General features: G+C 38.6%; 1 protein-coding gene across 6 annotated transcripts in view; it reads left to right on the top strand.

The window, feature by feature from the left end:
* The window catches only part of NALCN (sodium leak channel, non-selective), a 320,799-nt gene that overhangs the window by 80,925 nt on the left and 216,782 nt on the right, over positions 1–23,092 (top strand). The window contains exon 1 of one of the 6 annotated variants that reach the window (XM_072782466.1): positions 8,161–8,218. The exons of the other annotated variants lie outside the window; for them this stretch is intronic. The gene's annotated coding sequence lies outside the window, so the exon portion shown is untranslated. Of the gene's footprint in view, positions 1–8,160; positions 8,219–23,092 lie in introns of those variants that run through there. 6 annotated transcript variants of the gene reach the window in all.

Consider the following 23,092-nt stretch of genomic DNA (forward strand, 5'->3'; position numbering starts at 1 on the left):
TCATGCCTAAGAGCCCACAGTAAAATTTAACTATAGTCATGATTATCATTTTTATTAGATATGTTATCAAGTAAATGAATGAGTGAATTATAAAATACACTATTCTAAGATCACACAAGTTAGAAAGTGAGAGGAAAATCATCCAATATCTATATTCTTTCTAAGATACCAGCTTACCTTCTTTTAGTCTTGGCAAAACACTTAGGCTCATACAACATAATTTAACAATATATTCACATTTTATTGTGCTAGTGTATGCCGCATTTACTGGTATATTCTTTCCTCCATGTGCATTTTTCTGGAATTTTCTCTGGAAATAAAATGTTAAATACTTTCCTAGGGACCCCTGGGTGGCTAGCACCTGCCCTTGACCCTGCCCTTGACCCAGGGCGTGGTCCTGGAGTCCCAGGATCAAGTCCCACATCGGGCTCCCTGCATGGAGCCTGCTTCTCCCTCTGCCTGTGTCTCTGCCTCTCTCTCTCTCTGTGTATAAAATCTTAAAGAAAAAGAAATATTTTCCTATTTCCTGAAGTCAGATGCTGCCAGTAAAGCCCATTCAAAGCTGAGATGCTTTGTCTTTGCTAAGCTTCTAAAGAGTTAAAGCAGTGCTGAAGTTGAATGTTTGCCGTTGACTAGAGCAGGAATCAGCAAACCATGGCTGGTGGGCCAAATCCTGCTTACTGCCTGACTTTGTAAATAAAGTTTAATGCAACTCCATGCCTATTTGTTTATCTATGGTCCATGGCTGCTTTATGATGCTACACAGGTTTCTACAGTTCCAACAGAAATCCTATGGCCCCCAGAGCCTACAATATTTACCATCTGATCTTTACAGAGGAAGTTTGCCAACCCCTAGACTAGACTAAAGGTAGGAAAAAGTGCTCATGTCATGCTTAAAAAAAAAAAAGATTTTATTTATTTATTTGACAGAGCAAGAGAACATAAGCAGGAGGAATAGCGGAGGGAGAGGGAGAAGCATACACCTTACTGATTGCAGCAGAGCCTGACTCGGGGCTCAATCCCAGGACACTGGGATCATGACCTGAGCCAACGGCAGACACTTAACTGACTGAGCCACCTAGGCGCCCCCTCATGCTTCTTTTTTATTACATCTATTATATCTTCCCACAGCTGCCTAGACTCCTTGACAATCTTCATGTTTGCCTCTTCTTATATCCCTTGGATTTAGAAAGCCAGAGATCATAACACATCTGTGATTTTGTCTAGGTTCATGAGAGTCCAATACTGGCCTTCCTTCCCCTAATCAAAGTTCCTTAAACTCTAAACAGGAGATTTGCAAAGAAAGGTTATCCTGGTTGTATATAACTCTGAAAGTCACCTCCTCTCTGTGGTCTCATAAATAAACAGGCTACTGAATCTGTGATTGGTGTTAAGAAAGGAATTTTTGAAGAATAGGTGACACACTAGATATAAAATCCAATGAATCTTGATTGGATTTAATCAGATGGGTATTCTTAATATGGGGAGAAGTCCTAATGGTTAAAGAAATCTGCTTTGAAACTCAGAATCAAAATACTGTTATTCCCCAGTGCCTCATTCTAGCCAGAAAAAGTTACTGAAAATGAGTAAAAGAAGGGGAAAAGATTATTATATTTACAAAAGACCAATAAAAACAACATAAAATAGAATTTCTGAAGACAGTTTGTCTGGCAGATGTAATTTGCTCATTGCTATGTTGCACTTACTGGGGTTTTTGAACTCAGGAATGTCTGAAAGACTTGACATGGATGGTCACCATTTCTGAGCAATGATTCAAGTGAGGATTGTAGGCTTCTTTTTTTCAAATTATTTTTGAAAGTTAAATTTAAGTTAAATTTAGTTAACATATTCTGTATTATTAGTGACAGGGGTAGAATTCAGTGATTCATCAGTTGCATATCACTCCCAGCACTCATCACATCACATGCGCTCCTTAATGCCCATCCCCTTACCACCACCCCCCAGCAACCGTCAGTTTGTTTCCTATGGTTAGGAGTCTCTTATGATTTGTCTCCCTCTCTGATTTTTGTCTTATTTTATTTTTTGTTCCCTTCCCCTATGGTCTTCTGTTTTGTTTCTTAAATTCCACATGAGTGAAATCATATGGTAGTTGTCTTTCTCTGACTCATTTCACTCAGATAGTCTTCTGATAGTCATTCATTCCTTATTGATTCAGCACATATTTATTGAGAACCTACTACATGTTAGGTACTATGTTCGCTACTTTAAGGCACCAAGTAAGCGCTAATACAGAACCGCAGATGGATGGCATTATATTTTCATTTTATTAAAAATTCATTCTTGGGACGCCTGGGTGGCTCAGTGGTTGAACGTCTACCCTTGACTCAGGTCGTGATTCCGGGGTCCTGGGATCGAGTTCCACATGGGGCTCCCAAAGGGAGCCTGCTTCTCCCTCAATGTCTCTGCCTCTCTCTGTGTGTCTATCATGAATAAATAAATAAAACCTTTTTAAAAATTCATTCTTGCCTGTAAGTTAATTTCCTCATGAAAAGATTACTTGTTTCAGGCTTTGGTACTCCAATTGTGTATTTAATTTTTTTGGCTAGCCTAAGGATAGCGCTTGATTTCAAGAAATAAATTGCCGAACAGGATTTTCATTGAATTTTTTTTTTTAAAAGAGGAAACTTGTAGGCCAAAACAACAAATAAAATCTAAACTCATGTTATTTAATAAAACAAGGTCATTTAGGCATTAGCAGAGTTTGGCAAAGTCTCAAGTCTCAAGCAATTTTCTAAAATGAAACTATTTTCTTCTTTCAGTCAGTTTAAAAGAAATGCCTTGTGCTCATTTTTGGTGGTGGGGGTGAATTGAATTTTATGAAGCTCTGTAAAATGAGGCCAGAATGAACAGAAATTGAGTCAAAATAATGGATGGCACATCTTACTGCTCTTACTGTCTTGTTTCTGGCCGCGCCACATTCTAACCTAAGGGCAGACACCTGGAGGGATTCATTAGCTTGCAGCTGTCCGCGATTAGTCTGCAAAGACTAAAAAGAAAATCAGCCACAAGAAAGCCGCTGGTACTGGTCTGGAAGATGAACAAAGGAAGGCAGCAGCTGGTAGGGAAACACACAGTTGGCTGAGACCTTTTACAGAGGGGTTGAGAGGCCCTAGGCCCCTGGAAATGGAACCTGGGAGCAAAGTCTTGATGGCAGACAGCCTGGAATCAAGGGGCAGCAGCTGGCTGTTTTGTGTTGAGGAGCGACATTCAAGGGGACTTACAAGTTGTGTTGTACCAGCGACCATTATCCACGTTAGTAAGGGAAGAGATATTAGCATTTATTCAGTGCCTACATTGTGCCAAGTACCACAAGAGGTGCTTTCACCTAGTCAGTCAGCTAAGCTGGTGTGCAAAGCAGCCCTTCCGTGTGTTAGCTTCTACGGGTCAAAGTGTAGCCTGACAGGTGGAAGTGCCTCTGGCCATCTCTGTTTTTACATTTGTTCAACACATTTCATAAAATCAACCTAATTGTTCATTTCTTATCTGTAGTCTGTACTGTTTCATGTGGAAGATGCATACCTTTTGATACCATTCTAAATTGGTTAGTCTGATACAGAGCCATCGTGAGGCTCTGGACAGACAGCAAGGTGTTAGGGTTGCTAGGGACTGTCTTGTGCAGAAGCTTAATCCTTTGAAGAAAAATATAGCGTGCGTAAAGGTGATTGTCAGGGGGGAAAAAAGAGCTGCTGGATAAAAAAATGTTCTTAAAGTGTATTTATTACATAACCTGGTAAAATATTTTAAATTCCGGTATTACTAAGTTTTAATGGTTCCTTTTCTTTTTGCAGAAGGGAAGCCCACTAAAATGTTATTGATATTATTTTTATTTACTGAGTTGAATATTTGCTGTGTGGTAGTATAAGTAATGTCATCATAATTTACTCCGCTACAAGCACGTTGAGATGTGTGATGAGTACTCAAATTATTTTAATTGATAGTAACCCAAAGAGAATTGTGAAGTATATAAGCGATTTTTTCCCTGATAGTAAAAATTTGACCCTCTGATTGCATAATTAATACAATTATATTGATAAGTATATTCCCACAATGTTAATATACAAAGTTATTAATAGAGTAAGTTTCATTTCCCTTAGATCTCTGGGTGATGAGGCATTTTGATGAACTCAGCGTTACACTTTTTATTCAGTACAGACACGTGCCTTTGGTGTGATACTGCACAGCAAAATGGCAGAACACAAAAATAAGGATTGGGGAAAATACCATATCTTACCAAAGACAGATCTTCAGACAGTGAGTATGTACATAGGCCATCCACAAAGTGAGCATCCTAGGAAAAGGATCACATGAGAATACATAGATTCATGAGTTGCATGTTAGTACATATGACTACACCCCTCATTTATCTCACCTCCCAGATTCATGGCAAATTTGAGGCTGATTTTTCCTTCCCATCTAGAGTCCATTATAAAAGCTCTGTTTGTTTTTTTTTAATTTTTATTTATTTATGATAGTCACAGAGAGAGAGAGAGAGAGAGGCAGAGACATAGGCAGAGGGAGAAGCAGGCTCCATGCACCGGGAGCCCGACGTGGGATTCGATCTGGGGTCCCCAGGATCGCGCCCTGGGCCAAAGGCAGGCGCCAAACCACTGCGCCACCCAGGGATCCCAAAGCTCTGTTTTTATAGATTGTGAATAGTAACCAATAATTGAGCTGAGCCTGCTGAGGCTATAGGCAGATGATAATATTTACATGTGAGACTTTTTGTTCTACCCTTTAAATCAGACAAATACTTTCAGGTGTATTTTTTAGTCTTTAGCTTTTTCTCCAGCTTTATTGACATATAACATTGTGTAAGTTTCAGGTGTGCACTGTGATATATATATATATATATCCAAATGACTACAGTATAAGGCTATTTTAAAAAACTGATTTAAATGAGTGCAATCACCATGGACTCAGGAAACACAATCTTAGAAATAATTTTTGAAAAGATGGAATAGTAACAAGGGGCCTGTGGAAATAGAATCTGAGAACTTCTGCTGAATCAGTAAGGTTGCACTGCATTGTTCACATCCAGAATTGTGGAGTACAGATTGGTTGGTGATGTCAACAGATTATAGCATTAAATTTGTAATTTGTTTGGCAAATCTTGACAACTCAGGGATATTTATTCTATTTAGGACAAGTGGCTGTGACAAGTGACGCATAAAAATTTGAGTTATTTAAGCCTTGTCATCTGCTAAGATTCGGCAAGCTCATTATTAATAAATCTTGGTGTACTGCCTACTATCCCAAGTTAATTATTTCTTGACTAATGTTTGGTATATTGATATGATTAACAGCTGTTTTATGTTAAGTAAGCATGTATTAAATGAAATCACAATGTTACTATGTTATAAGAAACTGTTAAGAAAGATGGTGAATTATGATTGTTATTTTGTTGGAATACAGTTTTAGAATTTTTAAAGATTCGTTCAACAAAACAGACTTATCTTTAAAATATATACACTCAGACATGTTTAAATTATTTTCAATAATTTTATAGCTGTTTAAGCAAATGATTCCTGCATAAATCACATACGATAGAAATGAGGGAGGAAACTATGTTAGATCATTGACTCTGATTTTCTGCTAGGATACAGACTTCAAATTAAAGGCACATCAAACATGGAACAGATGATTTCTTTGAGAGTCTATTTAAACATACTAAATTAATGGATTGAAAATATTTTTAAAATTCTTGTTCTTTGAGGTTGGTATAAAATCATACATCAAAGTAAGGAATTTTACACTGATACTGATGAAGTTACATACTTTTGAATCTAGCAGTTGTATATGTGACATGTTGTAAAATGTATTGTGTACACTGTCAAGTAATTTACACACTATTATTTGCACATTTTTATCATCTGGACTTTTTTACTTTGTATATTTGTGCATTGTCAACTGATTTGCATAATAGGGAGAATCAAGGTATATAATTATAAATACATTTGTGTGGATTCTGTATATCCCACATGCAAGTATACATTCACATACATATACAAACATACTCCATAAAACTAGATCCAGGTAATACATACAAAGGCAGTATCATTGAAAAGATTAATTGACTGGAAAAAATCCTATAAGCATATGGTTGTCCTGATAGTGATATATGAATAGATATTGCATTTTTTCAACGTGTTTGACTTGTAAAGTGAAGGAGTTCTATAAAACTTTAGAGTCTGCTTTATAATCCATATGTTTCTTTAACTTTAAAAAATTCAATTACATAAGAAATAATTTCATTCTTTTTAAAAAATGTTAAAACAGTGGTCTTTTTTGATGACTACGTCCAATTTTGGTTCCCTTTCCAGTATCTCTAAGATAACATTATTATGGGTTTGAACTGTATCCTTTCAGACTTTAAATTCATCTGCATATGGATCTGCATAAGTATGTTTTCATAAGTTATACATAGTGCTGTTTCCATATTATTCTCATGAATAAATATGCATTTTCTTCATTTAGTTTAGCACCTACGTAATCTTTTGTTCTAAGACTGTCAAACATTTTATTTAGTCATTCTACAACTGAGGGATGTCTTTTTCTCTTGAGTGTGATTACTAACATTGGAGCACTAAATATTTTTGCATGATTCTTCTTGTATAAAAGATATGTGGAAATAGAAGTGTCAGGTATGTATGTTTTTACTTTTTATAGATACTTCTAAATTGGTCCTATAAATTTCCATTATCATTCTTGAGTATGTTTTCCTTCTAACATGTCTATATTTCATGATCTCGAACTTTTAAATTTTAGCCACTCAAATGAGTGTGAAAAGATATTTCTATACCTTTTTAGTAATTGGTGAGGTTTTTTATCAAGTAGCATCTTCTCCTATGTTTATTGACCAATCAGATTTCTTCTTCTATAAATTGCCAGTTCATATACTTTGCCCATTTTTCTCCTGGGTTGTTTGCCCTATTCTTATATATGTTCTGGATACTTGACTTTGTCATTTGTTTTCAGGCTGTAGTACTTTACAGTTATGAAAGTATAAAATGCTAGAAGCCTAGAACACAGAAATGTACAAGGGGTTCTAAGCAGAAGCCTTGTTCTAAATAAGGATTTGGCTGGTGGGAAGAAAGGAAAGAAAAGAACATGAAGTATCATAGATGAAAGACTTAGCACAAATGGGCAATGCAGAATCAGTAATGATTTTGTCATAGTAAGAGCACCATAGAATGATATTGTCACCTGTATCCTGATTGAGAAAAAAACCAACAGGGCTGCTCCATAGACTGGCAAATCCCATTACTACTTTCTTCTAACCCTGGGGAAGTATTGCCAGAGTAGAAAAAGTTATGTGGCAAAGGATGATATTAAGAGGATGTTAGAATAAAAAAAGGGGGTGCCTGGGTGGCTTATTTGGTTGAGTAGCCCGCTCTTGATTTGAGCTCAGGTCATGGTCTCAGGGACCTGGGATCAAGCCCCACCTCAGGCTCTGCACTCAGCTGAGTGGGGAGTCTACTTCAGGATTCTCTCTTTCCCTCTCCCTCTGCTCCTCCCCCTGCTCTCTCTCTCTCACTCAAATACATCTTTAAAAAAAGAATTTTAAAAAAGGAGAAATAGACGTAGCAAGAGAGGCAGATTTGATAGCATAAGAAATAATACTGAATAAGTTCATCTTGGGCATCTGTTGGGAACAAGGATGGAGCTCTGAAAGCTAACTGCCATCGGTAACAAAAAGCCTTTGAGACAGATTCAAGAACATGAAAGACTGGTAATGGCCCATTCCTTACAATCAGTGTCTTAAAAGGCAGTAAACTGTCTAATGGGATATAAAAGTAGAGCCTTTTTTTCTTCCTCCACCCTAATATTCTCCTATAAAAAGCTAACTTTATATGGTGCTGGAAATAATAGCACACAGCAAGAACTATGCTATGTGGCATTATTGAGCATCTCAAGTGTCAAAAAGGTACAAAGCCAAAAACCAAATGACTTAAGCACAGAAAATGTACCAGGATTTGTGATTTTACTTTTAAAACAAATACAGAGGGGGAAAGAACCCAACTTTAATCTAAAATCAAACCTAAAATGACAGCCAGAGGTTTTCTAACACATATTTTATTTATGAACATTGGGAACTCCTAATTTCCTCATGTTCTATTAATTTCAGTGACTTGTAATTTGAGGAAGCTGGTAAAGTCTTATAAAATTCTTCATAACTGAGAAGCTGCCCCACATATAGGTAAGACCTTATTTGTTCTTGTTGTAAGCTGAATACCTAAAGTATACTGAATAACCTAGCATATATGCAATACAAACAAGCACAAAAGGGTAGAAGATAGAACTTATCTGGATGCCCATAAAAGATCTCACACAGGAATGAGAAATGAGATAGGCAGGGAGAACGGGAGACAGTCACTATCAAGGGAAACATAAAAAGAATTTGATTTCAGGGGTTATGGCCTTGAGATTGGTTTCAAAAGAAAAATGCTTGTTTACAAATACATAGATTCTCAGGGAATATATAACTATTTTTAAGAAAGTATATTTTATATTGATAAATTTTCATAGCATTGGACTATAATATAAAAGTAAAATTATAACTAGATATATTTCCTAATATTAGTAGAGTCCACATTTTAAAAGGCATCTAAATGCAGCCTTGTTTGCTTCTTATATATACAAGAAAATCCTTTGTTTACACAAGTGAGTATTTTCTAACTAAATGAGTGCTAATGTGTACAGAAAATATACACGGCTGCTTGATTTAAAATGTTTGTCTCATAACAAGAGTAAAATATATATCCTAGGAATGTTTGAAAGTGTAAAATAAAGGTGTGTAACAAAAAGAAATCCTTTTGGAAGCAAGGTTTATATATTTTCCAAAAATGAAATATAATAAAATATATTTTAGTCCAGTATTCTGAACGTGATTAAATCTCTTTGATTCTGGAGGTAATACACTTCCTGAGCATTTCACCATTTAAAGCAGAACATTTGATCTTTAAGAGGGTCTGGAGGGCCTGTATGATTGAGTCAAATCAGTCCTGATACCATCACAGGTCTGGCACAGGGTGAAGTGAGGCTCAAACGAGAGGGGGCTGAGAAGAACAGACAGGAGAGGTTGGAGGAACGGAAAGATCCTCATGATGAGGTTTGCTGAATATAGCAGCTTAGGAGTGAAAAAGTCCAACTGCCAGCAAAGAAAAGAGTTTCTGAACACTTCTCATGTCTGGCTGCACACTTGGGGGTTGCCTCCACTCACCTGCTAAGAGCCTCCCCTGACAGCTTCATTATTTCACATTCACATCCAGCTTGAGATGCATTAAGTCTGCAGGTACTTCCCCCTAAGTAGAGCCAGGTTATGATTCCCAGTCTATATAACTCATGGTAACATTTGGTCACACTTTACCCACAGTTGGGTGTGCATTTGGTTCTTACTTCGGTTCAAGTTTATTGAGTTTGAAGGGTAGTTGGAGATTTGTTTTTATGGGTCATCTGTCAGCTTTGAGGAAGACCACTATGTATGACAACAATCTTGCCCAGTGTCATAGTTATTCTACAAATGGGTTATTTTAGTTATACCCACAAGGCTTTTTTAAAAATTTAAACATTAATTTTGAATTTTAGGGATCTCTTATTGGTAAGTTACCAAAAATGGTAGTGTTTTCTTAAGGAATTTCTGATCTGGACTTCCTTAGTTCCATATAATTCTTGCCTCCATCCTGCTACTGGTAAAATGGGCATCAAGTCCACAGATCTTGAATTTAATGGCATTTTTTTGCTTAGGAGCCAAGTCATTAAAAAAAAAATTGATGTCGGATATATCTCCCTAACTAAGAATGCTAGATGCTTCTTCACATAATTAGATTTCCCTAACCAGAAACATTATTCTCTGATGACAGTGGAAAATGCCAAACACACCAGCTTCACTGTGTTCACCTAACGAGGGCCTTGATAAGGGAGTCTTAATTTCTTCAGAAAGAGCAAATGGAACAGTAGGATGATCATTTTCTGTTTTTGATACCAACATAATCTCATCTTGCTCTTGAGGTATATAGTCTGTCTGGGGATAGAGTCTTTCTTCACTTCTCTTTATTAGACATAGACTAAGAGGATGGGATAGAGCAGATGAAAGAATTTGCAATCTCCTTAGGCCAATAGATTTGTAAATTATGTACTTCTGTGTGCTACAAAAGGACCAAGAAAGGAGCATTTTTCTCCCCTTCACTATCACAGGGTCATCCCAGAAGAAATGACATTTTAGTGAGTGTCTAAAAAGAGAGTAGAGAATTCTTTAGCTTTTTCAAAAAAATATGGAACAATTCATACATATAAAAAGTCCACATAAGCAGCATATATGCTTATGTAAGCATAAAGATAAAGAAAAATAAACACTGGTTAACCCATCAACCCAACTTATTTTTTAAAAGATTTTTACTTATTTATTCATGAGAGACAGAGAGAAAGAGAGAGGCAGAGACATGGGCAGAGGTAGACGCAGGCTCCCCATGGGAAGACTGGACCCCAGCATCACGACCTGAGCCAAAGGCAGATGCTCAACTACTGCCACCCAGGTGTACCTCATCAACCCAACTTAAAATACAACCTTCCTAAAGTCTTGAAATTCCTAGGGTGGCCCATGGCCCAAATAGAAATGACTATTCCAGGAGAAAGTGTGAAAGATCAAAAGAGAATTAAGCACATTCCATATTTTGGGGATAACACAACAACAGAAATTACAGCATAAGACTCTTAAGTAATTGGTTTCATCAGTTTTATCATAGGAAATCTTGAGTGATATAGGATCTTATAGACCAGCTAGGTGGACATGGAGGCCCATGCTGAGTAGTGAAATAGTAATCAGGGAGCAACACTGATTACCAGAGCTAACTAGACCATATCATATGGGTTTAAATCAAGGGCACTCCCATGGGTGAGAGAGATCAGGTCTTCCAAACAATGGCCCTGGTCTTCATTTTTCACACGTAGATTAGTGAGCTAGTGCTTAACCGGGCTGAATCAGACCAAAATTCTCAACTGATCCTGTAGTGTCTCCAGAGGATATTTAATTCATGCTTAAAATTTCTTGCCTTCATCTCATAAAATTATCCTTACTTATAAATATTTTCCATATCCAACATTGTTATTTACATCACATTACGTTTTCTTTAAAAAGTCTTTTGTAAAATAAAGTAAGTGGAAACAAATTTACCATATCCAGAACAGCCTTTCTAAATATTTGGCTAAACAAATTCAGGTAATAGAAAACTCTTTAAGTTCACCCAAACTACATTTGACTTTGGAAATGCATAGAAAGTCCTAAAGTGAGGATACCAGGAGGAATTATATCGAATATTGTGTACCTCAATTAAATGTTTAAGAATAACAAGAAACATTTAGGTTAATTATGGTAGGTAGTTATAACACTTATTTTAAAAATGAAAAGACCTTAAACAATCTAAAATTACATCAAATATTTTATGTTTAGCAGCATAAAATTACCTAATTATCTGCATGTGCCAGTGAAGCAATTTTTATCATTAATGTATTCTGTATATAATTTTTAAAAATCTATATAAGTTTTAAAAATCAGTAGGGGCTATCCTGATCATTTTGTCCCAACTTTTCAGAATTTTAGAAAGGGACCATATAAACTTAATGTTGTTTGTTTTTTCTCATGTGATGCATACAAAAAATTAAAACAAGGATTTTCCAGGGTACAGGTATAAAAGAGTACATTCTTTACAAGAAACCATAGTGCTGACAGATGGCTTAAATTTCCATCCAAGAAAAATTTAGTGCTTGAGCTTCAGAAAACGGAAAATTTCTTTGCTGGGCTTCACATAATATTTTCAGTGCCTATTGAAAGTCAGGAAAGATGAATGTGGAAATAAGGTGTTCTTGAAAACATGACATAAACAGGTAATTTTGAGAAATCACAAAAAATATCTGTCCAATTAGGTGTGTAGACGGAGAATAAATCTGGAATCCCTGGAAGACTCTCTAACCAGTTTTTCTCTCATTGGTTCAAATGAAATGCCTGGGTACTTCCCTAGGAGCTCCTTGATGGAATCTGTGTAGTTCAATTAGATTAGGGGCCATTTGAACTTGGAAGGATACAATTTGATCTACTTGCTAACTAGTATGATGATTTTGACCATTATCATCTACCTCTGTGTAGGAGAGGAACAGGATGGGATATATACCTTCTGATGAGAGAAACATGACTGGGTAGCAACTACACTTTATAGTGCCTTTCCACACATAATCTAAATATCCTCACTTGTTATTCTTAATATCCATACATCAACTAAAAAAGTATAATTCATTTTTTTTAGTGTCAGAGTTATGGTTTCAAATTGAGTATTGGGTGGCTTAGGTTATCATGCCATTTAACCACACTGAATGACATGCAAAGAAAGCAAAGGAAAAGGTAATAAACCCTGTCTGTCCATCAGTTATTTCAGAAGAAGTGCTGGGATTTGGGCTACATAGGAGTGTAGTTGGTAAGAAGGAAAAACAAGTTGGCAGTTTTTTTTATTTATTTATTTATTTATTTATTTATTTATTTATTTATTTATTTATTTTAAGATTGGCAGTTTTAAAAGGAGGAGTCAAGTCTTGCCAACTCTGAGCACCTACCTCTACAGAGATTATTATTTTTCTCCCCCGCTTAGAACGAATCTACATTGGCAGTTCTAAGTATATTCTTTCTAGTATCTGCATTTATTATCATTGAGAAACATTATCATTAGATTAACTGAAATTAGTGATGACTTGGTACTATGTATTATTGATTAATCATCACTAGAAATCAATGTAAAAGCAAATTAATTTTAATGACTTTTTTGAAAGGCTGTATATTTATGAGATGGTGTGCAAATTCTTATTAGGGCTGTTTTCCTCTGTTTTATCTTAACACAGAATTTCTCATGTAATTTCTGTATGGAAACTTAGTATAAAAAAGAATATCAGCTCTGAATCCAGCCAGCCCTACTATCTATCATTCAAGAGAATTTGTCAGTATTTTCTGAAGGATAGAAATGTGAAACGGCATTGAAATTAGGTGCTACCTGGGCAGCCCAAGTGGCTCAGTGGTTTAGCGCCTCCTGCAGACCAGGGTGTGATCCTGGAGACCGGGGTTGAGTCCCGCGTTGGGCTCCTTGCATGGAGCCTGCTTCTTCTTCTTCTTTTTTTTTTTTATAATAAATTTATTTTTTATTGGTGTTCACTTTGGCAACATACAGAATAACACCCAGTGCTCATCCCATCAAGTGCCCCCCTCGGTGCCCATCACCCATTCACCCCACCCCCCACCCTCCTCCCCTTCCACCACCCCTAGTTCGTTTCCCAGAGTTAGGAGTCTCTATGTTCTGTCTCCCTTTCTGATATTTCCCACGCATTTCTTCTCCCTTCCCTTATATTCCCTTTCACTATTATTTATATTCCCCAAATGAATGAGAACATATAATGTTTGTCCTTCTCCGATTGACTTTTTTTTTTCTTTATTTATTTTTTTTTTATTGGTGTTCAATTTACTAACATACAGAATAACACCCAGTGCCCGTCACCCATTCACTCCCACCCCCCGCCCTCCTCCCCTTCTACCACCCCTAGTTCGTTTCCCAGAGTTAGCAGTCTTTACGTTCTGTCTCCCTTTCTGATATTTCCCACACATTTCTTCTCCCTTCCCTTATTTTCCCTTTCACTATTATTTATATTCCCCAAATGAATGAGAACATATAATGTTTGTCCTTCTCCGACTGACTTACTTCACTCAGCATAATACCCTCCAGTTCCATCCACGTTGAAGCAAATGGTGGGTATTTGTCATTTCTAATAGCTGAGTAATATTCCATTGTATACATAAACCACATCTTCTTTATCCATTCATCTTTCGTTGGACACCGAGGCTCCTTCCACAGTTTGGCTATAGTGGCCATTGCTGCTAGAAACATCGGGGTGCAGGTGTCCCGGCGTTTCATTGCATTTGTATCTTTGGGGTAAATCCCCAACAGTGCAATTGCTGGGTCGTAGGGCAGGTATATTTTTAACTGTTTGAGGAACCTCCACACAGTTTTCCAGAGTGGCTGCACCAGTTCACATTCCCACCAACAGTGTAGGAGGGTTCCCTTTTCTCCGCATCCTCTCCAACATTTGTTGTTTCCTGCCTTGTTAATTTTCCCCATTCTCACTGGTGTGAGGTGGTATCTCATTGTAGTTTTGATTTGTATTTCCCTGATGGCAAGTGATGCAGAGCATTTTCTCATATGCATGTTGGCCATGTCTATGTCTTCCTCTGTGAGATTTCTGTTCATGTCTTTTGCCCATTTCATGATTGGATTGTTTGTTTCTTTGGTGTTGAGTTTAATAAGTTCTTTATAGATCTTGGAAACTAGCCCTTTATCTGATATGTCATTTGCAAATATCTTCTCCCATTCTGTAGGTTGTCTTTGAGTTTTGTTGACTGTATCCTTTGCTGTGCAAAAGCTTCTTATCTTGATGAAGTCCCAATAGTTCATTTTTGCTTTTGTTTCTTTTGCCTTCGTGGATGTATCTTGCAAGAAGTTACTATGGCCGAGTTCAAAAAGGGTGTTGCCTGTGTTCTTCTCTAGGATTTTGATGGAATCTTGTCTCACATTTAGATCTTTCATCCATTTTGAGTTTATCTTTGTGTATGGTGAAAGAGAGTGGTCTAGTTTCATTCTTCTGCATGTGGATGTCCAATTTTCCCAGCACCATTTATTGAAGAGACTGTCTTTCTTCCAATGGATAGTCTTTCCTCCTTTATCGAATATTAGTTGCCCATAAAGTTCAGGGTCCACTTCTGGATTCTCTATTCTGTTCCACTGATCTATGTGTCTGTTTTTGTGCCAGTACCACACTGTCTTGATGACCACAGCTTTGTAGTACAACCTGAAATCTGGCATTGTGATGCCCCCAGATATGATTTTCTTTTTTAAAATTCCCCTGGCTATTCGGGGTCTTTTCTGATTCCACACAAATCTTAAAATAATTTGTTCTAACTCTCTGAAGAAAGTCCATGGTATTTTGATAGGGATTGCATTAAACGTGTATATTGCCCTGGGTAACATTGACATTTTCACAATATTAATTCTGCCAATCCATGAGCATGGAATATTTTTCCATCTCTTTGTGTCTTCCTCAATTTCTTTCAGAAGTGTTCTATAGTTTTGAGGGTATAGATCCTTTACATCTTTGGTGAGGTTTATTCCTAGGTATCTTATGGTTTTGGGTGCAATTGTAAATGGGATTGACTCCTTAATTTCTCTTTCTTCAGTCTCATTGTTAGTGTATAGAAATGCCACTGACTTCTGGGCATTGATTTTGTATCCTGCCACGCTACCGAATTGCTGTATGAGTTCTAGCAATCTTGGGGTGGAGACTTTTGGGTTTTCTATGTAGAGTATCATGTCATCGGCGAAGAGAGAGAGTTTGACTTCTTCTTTGCCAATTTGAATGCCTTTAATGTCTTTTTGTTGTCTGATTGCTGAGGCTAGGACTTCCAGTACTATGTTGAATAGCAGTGGTGAGAGTGGACATCCCTGTCTTGTTCCTGATCTTAGGGGAAAGGCTCCCAGTGCTTCCCCATTGAGAATGATATTTGCTGTGGGCTTTTCATAGATGGCTTTTAAGATGTCGAGGAATGTTCCCTCTATCCCTACACTCTGAAGAGTTTTAATCAGGAATGGATGCTGTATTTTGTCAAATGCTTTCTCTGCATCCAATGAGAGGATCATATGGTTCTTGGTTTTTCTCTTGCTGATATGATGAATCACATTGATTGTTTTACGGGTGTTGAACCAGCCTTGTGTCCCAGGGATAAATCCTACTTGGTCATGGTGAATAATTTTCTTAATGTACTGTTGGATCCTATTGGCCAGTATCTTGTTGAGAATTTTTGCATCCATGTTCATCAGGGATATTGGTCTGTAATTCTCCTTTTTGGCGGGGTCTTTGTCTGGCTTTGGAATTAAGGTGATGCTGGCTTCATAGAACGAATTTGGAAGTACTCCATCTCTTTCTATCTTTCCAAACAGCTTTAGGAGAATAGGTATGATTTCTTCTTTAAACGTTTGATAAAATTCTCCTGGGAAGCCATCTGGCCCTGGACTCTTGTGTCTTGGGAGGTTTTTGATGACTGCTTCAATTTCCTCCCTGGTTATTGGCCTGTTCAGGTTTTCTATTTCTTCCTGTTCCAGTTTTGGTAGTTTGTGGCTTTCCAGGAATGCGTCCATTTCTTCTAGATTGCCTAATTTATTGGCGTATAGCTGTTCATAATATGTTTTTAAAATCGTTTGTATTTCCTTGGTGTTGGTAGTGATCTCTCCTTTCTCATTCATGATTTTATTAATTTGAGTCTTCTCTCTCTTCTTTTTAATAAGGCTGGCTAATGGTTTATCTATCTTATTAATTCTTTCAAAGAACCAACTCCTGGTTCTGGTGATCTGTTCCACAGTTCTTCTGGTCTCGATTTCGTTGAGTTCTGCTCGAATCTTTATTAACTCCCTTCTTCTCTTGGGTGTAGGATCTATTTGCTGTTTTTTCTCTAGCTCCTTTATGTGTAAGGTTAGCTTTTGTATTTGAGTTCTTTCCAGTTTTTGAATGGATGCTTGTATTGCGATGTATTTCCCCCTTAGGACTGCTTTTGCTGCATCCCAAAGATTTTGAACGGTTGTATCTTCATTCTCATTAGTTTCCATGAATCTTTTTAATTCTTCCTTAATTTCCTGGTTGACCCTTTTATCTTTTAGCAGGATGGTCCTTAACCTCCATGTGTTTGAGGTCCTTCCAAACTTCTTGTTGTGATTTAGTTCTAATTTCAAGGCATTATGGTCCGAGAATATGCAGGGGACAATCCCAATCTTTTGGTATCGGTTCAGACCCGATTTGTGACCCAATATGTGGTCTATTCTGGAGAAAGTTCCATGTGCGCTTGAGAAGAATGTGTATTCAGTTGAGTTTGGATGTAAAGTTCTGTAGATATCTGTGAAATCCATCTGGTCCAGTGTATCATTTAAAGCTCTCGTTTCTTTGGAGATGTTTTGCTTAGAAGACCTATCGAGTATAGAAAGAGCTAGATTGAAGTCACCAAGTATAAGTGTATTATTATCTAAGTATTTCTTCACTTTGGTTAATAATTGATTTATATATTTGGCAGCTCCCACATTCGGAGCATATATATTGAGGATTGTTAAGTCCTCTTGTTGAATAGATCCTTTAAGTATGATATAGTGTCCCTCTTCATCTCTCACTACAGTCTTTGGGGTAAATTTTAGTTTATCTGATATAAGGATGGCTACCCCTGCTTTCTTTTGAGGACCATTCGAATGGTAAATGGTTCTCCAACCTTTTATTTTCAGGCTGTAGGTGTCCTTCTGTCTAAAATGAGTCTCTTGTAGACAGCAAATAGATGGGTCCTGCTTTTTTATCCAGTCTGAAACCCTGCGCCTTTTGATGGGGTCATTAAGCCCGTTCACATTCAGAGTTACTATTGAGAGATATGAGTTTAGTGTCATCATGATATCTATTCAGTCTTTGTTTTTGTGGACTGTTCCACTGAACTTCTTCTTAAAGGGGAATTTTAAGAGTCCCCCTTAAAATTTCTTGCAGAGCTGGTTTGGAGGTCACATATTCTTTTAGTTGCTGCCTGTCTTGGAAGCTCTTTATCTCTCCTTCCATTTTGAATGAGAGCCTTGCTGGATAAAGTATTCTTGGTTGCATGTTCTTCTCATTTAGGACCCTGAATATATCCTGCCAGCCCTTTCTGGCCTGCCAGGTCTCTGTGGAGAGGTCTGCTGTTACCCTAATACTCCTCCCCATAAAAGTCAGGGATTTCTTGTCTCTTGCTGCTTTAAGGATCTTCTCCTTATCTTTGGAATTTGCAAGCTTCACAATTAAATGTCGAGGTGTTGAACGGTTTTTATTGATTTTAGGGGGGGATCTCTCTATTTCCTGGATCTGAATGCCTGTTTCCCTTCCCAGATTAGGAAAGTTTTCAGCTAGAATTTGTTCAAATACATATTCTGGCCCTCTGGCCCTTTCGGCGCCCTCGGGAACCCCAATTAAACGTAGGTTTTTCTTCCTCAGGCTGTCGTTTATTTCCCTTAATCTATCTTCATGGTCTTTTAATTGTTTGTCTCTTTTTTCCTCAGTTTCCCTCTTTGCTATCAACTTGTCTTCTAGGTCACTCACTCGTTCTTCCACCTCGTTAACCCTCGTCGTTAGGACTTCTAGTTTGGATTGCATCTCATTCAATTGATTTTTAATTTCTGCCTGATTAGCTCTAAATTCTGCAGTCATGAAGTCTCTTGAGTCCTTTATACTTTTTTCTAGAGCCACCAGTAGCTGTATAATAGTGCTTCTGAATTGGCTTTCTGACATTGAATTGTAATCCAGATTTTGTAACTCTGTGGGAGAGAGGACTGTTTCTGATTCTTTCTTTTGAGGTGAGGTTTTCCTTCTAGTCATTTTGCTCAGTGCAGAGTGGCCAAAAGCAAGTTGTATTGGGAAAAAGAGAAAAAGAGAGGAGAGAAAGAAGGAAAGAAAAGAGAAAGAGAAAAAAAAAGGGAAGAAAAAGAAAAAAAACGAAAAAAAAAAAGAAGAAAAAGAGAAAGAAAAAGAAAGGAGAAAAAAAGGGGGTGGGGGAAGGAAACAAATCAAAAAGCAAAACAAAATAAAAACAAAAACAAAAACAAAAACAAACAAACAAAAAAAGAACCACCGGGGAGTATCTTCTGATTCTGTGTACTTTAAGTTCCTTGGCTTCCCCTGGAAGTTGTCCGTCTAGCTGGTGTTCTGGGGGAGGGGCCTGTTGTGCTGATTTTCAGGTGTTAGCAGTTGGGGGAGCTGCTGTGCCCCTGCCTGGCGCAGGGCTCAGTGGGGGTTGTTTACCCCGTGAGGCCGCAGGAGGAACAGCCCCAGTGGCGGGGCAGCTCTGGAAACCTGGATTCAGCTCCGGCAGGAACTCCGTCTGCAGGGCCTGGAGGCTCCGGGCGGGGCCGCTGATCTGCTCAGCTGGGGCAGGAGCGTCCTCGCTGTCCTGGGCCCTCCCGGCCTCTGCCTGTCCCGGGGGAGGCCGGATCCTGGGCTGTGTCCCGGCGCCCTGTGCTCCGGAGCCTGCGCTGGTGGATTCGCGCTCCCGGGCCGCGCAGCCCCCTCCGCGGAGCCGCCGCCCGAGCCCCGCCGAGCTGCTCCTGGAACCGCGCAGCCCCCTCCGCACGGAGCCTCCTCCTCTGCCCGAGCCCCTCCGAGCTGCTCCCGGGGCCGCGCAGCCCCCTCCGCGGAGCCGCCGCCCGAGCCCCTTCAGCTGCTCCGGGTCCCGCCGGGTCCGGCCGTGCGCGCTGCAGCCCTTAGGGAGCTCGGCGCACTCTCCTGGGCGCGCAGTTGCTGTTACTGTCCCCGGGAGCCCGAGGGCATCCCCGCCCTCCTGGGTCCTGCTCCAGCTCCCCGCGAGCCCCTTTCCGCCCGGGAAGGTCGGTGCAGCTCCTGCGTCTCCGGGACGGGGCTCTCCTGTCCTGGGGACACTCGCCCCGGCCTCAGCCCGGCTCCTCGCGGGGCCCCTCCCTGTTGGAGGCCTTTGTTCCTTTATTTCTTTTTCCCCGTCTTCCTACCTTGATAGATGCGCGAACTCTTCTCACTGTAGCCTTCCAGCCGGTCTCTCTTTAAATCTCAGGCCGAATTCATAGATTTTCAGGATAATTTGAAGGTTTTCTAGGTAGTTTGGTGGAGACAGGTGATTTGGGGACCCTACTCTCCCGCCATCTTGCTCCTCGCCCCATAAATACAGTTTTTAAAAGGAAAGTAAACAAGATTGGAATCAATGTCCTCTTGGTGAGTTTGTTGATAGGTTCCATTTTCTCTTTGGAAAAGTTTGTAGCATGTCTAGACTTTCTAGGATTCATGGTTATTTTCATATTGACCATTTTTCTTTCTCAATATCAATGTCTCATCGACTTTTTGCTATATTTAGGAATACTTCTCCTTTTCATCAATATTCTTAAGGATTACAACTCATTTATTTACTGTTGATTTATTTGCTATTACATAGTGCTCTTGAACTCATGTGGTTAGGATACCTTTTGTATCCATCATGTCCCTTAATCAGTCATTCCCTTTTGGCTGTGTCCTATCCAGGTTGATGATGGTCTTCTCGAAGCAGTAGATCGATCACTCCCTTTTTTCTCCCCATTCATGCTCCACATTGCTAGAAACCATTATTAGAAATTTTGCAAATTGCAACCTTATTTGCCAACCTAATGTATTTATTTTTGGTTACATACCCAGCCTTTTGCCATTAGTACATCTTACTTATGACATATGAGCTCCTCAGATAGTCTCTAGGTAGTTAACTTGGTTTATTTAGGAATTTCTTCAGCTTCTTTATTGGGATCATTTGTTTTTGTATTGACTAGGAGTTACTCCTAGAAACCCCACTCTGTCTCCCCCCCAACTCCCAGCCTTTTCATTTGAAAAGCTCTTCTCTATATTTGAAAATCTCTTCCTTAGGTTTTCATTGGAGATGATTTCTAGGAAGCAAAGGTTTTGGGCCTCCCCTGTACTGTACCCTACCCACCAGTGGGAAGTGTGAGGAACTAACAGGTATACCGTGGGATGAGATCTTAAGGATCAGACAACCCAACAGATCTCAAAGGCGTTGAAATGACACATTAAATGCAAAGATCTATTCACCTGCCTTTATATGGGAGCCTGCTGCTCTGGTGTTCATGGAATTTAAATGATGAGTCCCTGTCATGTTAGTGCATTTGTGACTTAGGTGATTCACTTTGATCAGTATAATTTGTGATAAGTATTCAGTTGAAATGCATTTGTCCAAATGGAGAGAATAGAGAACTGAGTGATTCCTGGGCATATATGGGTGATGGAGGAAAGAGATGTGCTGTAGTGTGGCTGCCCCTGGCGTGGTTTTATTTCACTAGTCACTAGAAAACTCACAGTGATAGAACGATGTGGGCTATAAACTATAGACACCATCTGCCATAGAGAGAACACATGCCTCCTGCATTAGGAAAATGCCTCCTGTTCTTACATTAGTCTGGCCCCTGCCTCACAATTTCACATGGACTCCCATGGTTTGGGGGGCTTTTTTTCTATTTCTCTGATTCATCCAGCTACTTAATGACTAATGAGATTTTTACACATTCCATATTCTATTATCTGGTTCAGTGCTGATCTTATTTTCTTTCCAGTGGATGTGGATGTGTTTATTTACTATTCTTCTGAGTTCCCTTCCTGGCCAATTAGTTATCTGAGAAGGTAGTTCTATTCATTCAATATTCAACAATTATTTGTTGGGGACCTGCTTTGATATAGTGAACAAAAGAGACAAAAAGTATTTGCCTTTGTTCAGCTTACAAATTCTGCAAGAGGAAACAGGAAACAAGATAAAGAAGTAAAATAAGCAGTGCATTAAATGGTGGCAAGAAGAAAAGGAAAAGCAGATGAAGAAGGAGAGGGGATGCTGTGAGATGGGATTGCAATTTTGGATAAGGTAACCATGAAGGCTACCTTTAAATAAAAATGTGATAGATGGGAAGGACCACACACGTGGCTCTCGTGAGGAGGAATGTGCAAAGCAGGCAGGAACTTTCAGTGCAAAGACCCTGAGAGGAGAGCATGCTCTATATTTTCTCTTGATATGAAGAAGCTTGTGTCTTGAGAGAAAAATGAGAATCTGATCAGAACTGCAACAAGGGGCAGATCATGTAGAACCCCTTGCGCCCAGGTCAATGCAATGCATTTGGCTTTTATTCTTAAGCAAGATGGGAAGCCACAGGAGCAATTCTGAGCAGGGGTAAATACTGAAGCTGATGAGAAACACACTCTTACTGGGTTACTGGGTTGACAACAGCAAAGGAGGGGACCAGTCAGGAGACTGTTGTAATAATCCACATGAGAGGTGGTGGTGACCTGGACTAGTGTAGTAGCAGTGGGATTGTGGGGAGGGTTCTGGGTGCTGATTGAGTTAATGAGATTTACTGACAGACTGAGTATTAAAAAGGAAAGATCACTCCTGGGTTTTCAGAGTGAGTGATTAAATAGAGTTGCTGTTAACTTCCAGAAGAACATGTGTGCTAGGGGAGATGAGGATTTCAGCTTTGTCACATCTTAAATTTGAGGGATTTGAGTAGATTGATAATGTAACAGCTAGTAGAATTCCTTCAATTACCTTTTCTATTTTAAAACAGAGGCCTTGACTAAATAATTAAAAATGCACCTGATTAAAAAAAATGCACCTGATTAAATCTTAAAAACGTAAATTCTTGACTGTCCAATGATCCAGTGAGACCTGTTCAATCTTGGGCAAATAAAGTCAACAATGGCTGAGATGAGCATATTCCCTATAAAATAAGATGATCAGATTTGCAAAAGCTTGGCTGCATGATTCAAATTTCACTTAAGCCACATGACATTATTCTAAAGTCTTGCTAAAATCATCAAAAATACTGCTTAGGAATTCTGTGCTAATAGATAAAATGAATATAGGTTGGTTCATGTGCTAAAGTAGCCAATGAGTAGGTTGTGATTGACAGTTAAGGGAATCACACTATGTAGGGTGATTGTTCAAGCTCCTAAGCAGTTTTTTATCTCACAGAGATGGCCATCATTACTATCATCAGTTGTGAGCTCAAAATACTTTTGATGGTTTGCCAAAATACATCCTGTTCCAGTACTAAAGGTTTCTTATATTTCTTTGCCTAGATGAATAAGGTTTAGACTAATGGTTCTTTCAAGTAAGTGAATTTCTGTGGGTGTGACTAACATTAGAAATGTTGCAGTGTGTGTGTGTGTATGTGTGTGTGTGTGTTATTCTTTGGACTTTGCCAATATCTTAACATCTTTCAGCAAGAAATAACACTCCATTGGCAAGTATTTTAGAGCACTGAAATGAGATAAAGTATAATTCTTATTCTTGAGAAATAATGTATTGCTTCATATTGTTGAATCATACCATTTAGTGAAACCAAAACCCTATATTTAAAAAGTAACAATCTCATGTTTAAAGTTTAAATCTCCTTTGAACATTTTAAAGAATTTTAAGCAAGTCTTTATGTGACATTAAATTGTTAAT

The sequence above is a fragment of the Canis lupus genome, chromosome 17 (assembly GCF_048164855.1).
Source record: "Canis lupus baileyi chromosome 17, mCanLup2.hap1, whole genome shotgun sequence".
In the NCBI taxonomy this organism is placed as follows: domain Eukaryota; kingdom Metazoa; phylum Chordata; class Mammalia; order Carnivora; family Canidae; genus Canis; species Canis lupus.